At 37.0% G+C, this 3,138-nt stretch overlaps 1 long non-coding RNA gene across 1 annotated transcript; it reads right to left on the reverse strand.

Annotated features, from left to right (window-relative positions):
• Positions 1-681: 681 nt before the first annotated feature.
• LOC118750475 lies at positions 682-1,351 on the reverse strand. The gene is made up of 3 exons (XR_004994399.1): positions 1,163-1,351; positions 962-1,090; positions 682-905 (listed from the first exon to the last, which is right to left on the reverse strand). It is a non-coding gene; the product is annotated as an uncharacterized LOC118750475 (long non-coding RNA).
• Between the last annotated feature and the right edge of the window lie 1,787 nt (positions 1,352-3,138).

Raw genomic sequence — 3,138 nt, forward strand, 5'->3', positions numbered from 1 at the left:
TGCCTTCTATGTGTATTCAAAGCAAGCGCTGCGTTCGTAGCTACTCGAAATTAATAGCATTTTCGTAGATTTCACGAAAAATCGAACTACGATGGATTCTATGATAGCCTTGATTAGTTCGTGCGATTATGACTTATGGATCGATTATGGATGGGAACGGAACCTAAGTTGGGTTGCCGTTGGACAGCGCCACTGAAATGAAAATGTTTTTTATTATGAATAGCAATAATTAAGTTTCACAAAGTTCAAGGTGGTACAATTTAAGAAAAAGTTGAAAAAAGAAATAAAGTATCTCAATCAAAAATTCCCGGCAGCCACAAAAACGCACTTGCCAATATAGCAACTTAGTTGCCAGCTTTCAGTTGCTAGTTGCCATCGGTAATACCATTTCAGCCACTGGCCAACCAACTGAAGTTCGGTTGTCCTCCGTAATCGACCCATAAAATCGGAATCGAATATGCATGCACGTTCTGCTGAACGATAAATATTTTTTAAATATGTGCTCTGTCTGCTAACGAATTCCAGCCATGTGTGAAATATCGTATGTGAAGCGTCCGTCTGACTTAACGATTGTCAAAGGCATGCCAGAAGATGTTTCATCATATGTTTTCGGCCATCGTCTTCTTCAAGTAAGTTCATCGATACCAAAAACTTTACAACCTATATTTGCCAGCAGCCCTTAGTGTTTTTGCCAATGGCATAGTACTATTGCACTGTTAATAACCAAATTAAGCCGCAGTTGCATTCACACGTGATATAATAGCTAGTGTCGGCAAGCTGTGGGAATGCCCAGGAGATGGCGTTTGTTCAGCTATCGAAATCATTACACCGACGGCGGTGGGCAGCTCTGCTGGAACATATTTACCACAGCAGTGGTTTGGGGCGTTTTGTTCTGCAACAAAATCCTGCAATGATGACTATAATGTCGACGAACAAAGATATAAAATTTAAAATGACCAACCTTATGCCCGGCCGATTTGGGAGACTGCCCTTGGTCACGACCAGAACGCATTTACTAAGAGGAAAAACCGCAGGGATTGCAGTAGTTCTTGCAATCACCGTTGATGATGCTGTGCTTGTAATTAATAGTCTGAAAATACAAAAAAATGCATTAATGGAATCTTATACACATCAAATAAATAAATTTCAATAATTTGTTTACCATTTCACAAACCGAATTACCAAGAAATAGAACTCACCGCGAGGCGATACAGAAATAAAAACCAACAGGGCTGCATTTTCTTGGTAAACAACACAAGCGCTCAGAGCAAACTGATCCGCCAAATTATTTTGTGAAAAATAATAGTTGAAAAGAGTTTTTACACATGATTATCACATTAACTCATAAGTGCAAATTATTGTGATTACTTTTAGTTGTATATAATTGTATTACCTTAGACTTTTTTTAATTGTTTTCTAATATTCATTCTTTTGGGACGCAAAAGCAACCCTGCGCTCAATTTCTTGTGGGGAAATTGGGTCCCCATAAAGGACTTTCACCACGAAACAGCTACAAAAACAAAAACCTTTTCTACTGGTATACTGTGCCCTAAAGTGAGTGCTGCTGCTTGCTCCATGTGGCTTACACACACTCACGCTAAGTGTTCGGCGCCAGCTGCTGACGACTCCAATGATGCTCTCCCAATTGCTTTTGTGCCCACTGCTGAGGTTAATAATGCACAGTGGTCGACGGCAACGAAGAAAAGGAATAAAAAACAAGTGCGTGTTTTCGGTACAAATGCATGTAAAGATTTGGACGTTGCGGTCCGGCATAAATGGTTGCATGTAGGTTCTTTCTCGCCTTCCGTATCTGAGGATAACAATAAAGATTACGTTTTTAAGCAAACTGGTTTAGATAAAAATTTGTTATCCTGTTTCAAACTGGTTAAGAAAAATGTTTTAGCATCAACTCTTAAGAGAATTAATTTTAAGTTGGGAGTTCCGGAGTCCTCGTACGCGAAGTTGCTGAGCTCGGAAATTTGGCCTGCAAATGTCTCGGTCAAGCCTTTTCAGTTTTTTCTAAAGGCACAACAACAGCCACCTCAGACATAGTAACGAGCTCGTGCACTCCTAACCGTGGTCTCAAGGTGTAATTCCATAACTTATCCGGCATGCGAACCAAGGCTGATATTGTGCATTCTTTTAGTGCGCAAATGGATTATGACATCTTTGTTTTAGTTGAGACGTGGTTGAATGCAAGTTTTTTCGACAGTGAGTTCTTCGACTCAAATCTTTTTAATGTTTCTCGCAAAGACAGAGATGCTGCAAGAACTGGTTGCCTTCGTGGTGGTGGGGTTCTAATTGCTGACAAGCGTCAACTCCGTGCATTCCTGTGTCCACTCTACAATGATGACTCTCTGCTCGATCAAATTTGTGTTTGTATAAATTGTCAGTCTTCGCAAGGTTTCATATACCTACTCGCTTCGTATATATCACCTGATAGTTCATTTGAGTTGTACAAAGCTCATGCTGACAATGTGGTATCTCTAGTTTTATGTGTGCTAGCTGATTTTAACCTATGCAAGATAAATTGGTCTGCTAGTATTTCTAATTCTAGTCTTACACCAACTAATGTTTCTGCAAATCATGAATTATATTTTATTGATAATATTCTTAGTCTTAATTTATTTCAAGTTACTAATTGTCTTAATTCTCTGAATAGAATTTTGGATCTAAATAATATTTGTAAGTGATAACATAAGCTACAAAGTTAGTCAATGTTTGTATCCAATAACTCCTAAAGATAAGCATCATTTACCTTCAGTTGTAAAACTCGATTTCTATTATTTTGCTTCAGTAACTTCTGATGACATATGTTTTTTTTAATTAAGCATTATTCGATTTTTCTAGCTTTAATAATTTCTATTCGATATTAATTGGGATAATTTGTTTGCAGATCTTGATACAATTAAAAGTTTCACTACATTTAAATCCATTTTGTGTAAACTCTGCTGGGATAACATTCCGGTTAAAAAGAAAAAACCCTATAGATTACCCTGGTATTCTAAATATTTAAAAAAGCTTAAAAATCTTATAAACAATTTTTTTTTTAATTTAAATCCACGAAGAACCATTCGTTTTTCGTTAAATACAAAAGAGGTTTAAAAAATTTCATCTACTTAAATATATCTCTTTATA

This window comes from Rhagoletis pomonella, unplaced genomic scaffold (assembly GCF_013731165.1).
Source record: "Rhagoletis pomonella isolate Grant_MI unplaced genomic scaffold, Rhpom_1.0 Rhpom_scaffold_00256, whole genome shotgun sequence".
Lineage (NCBI taxonomy): Eukaryota > Metazoa > Arthropoda > Insecta > Diptera > Tephritidae > Rhagoletis > Rhagoletis pomonella.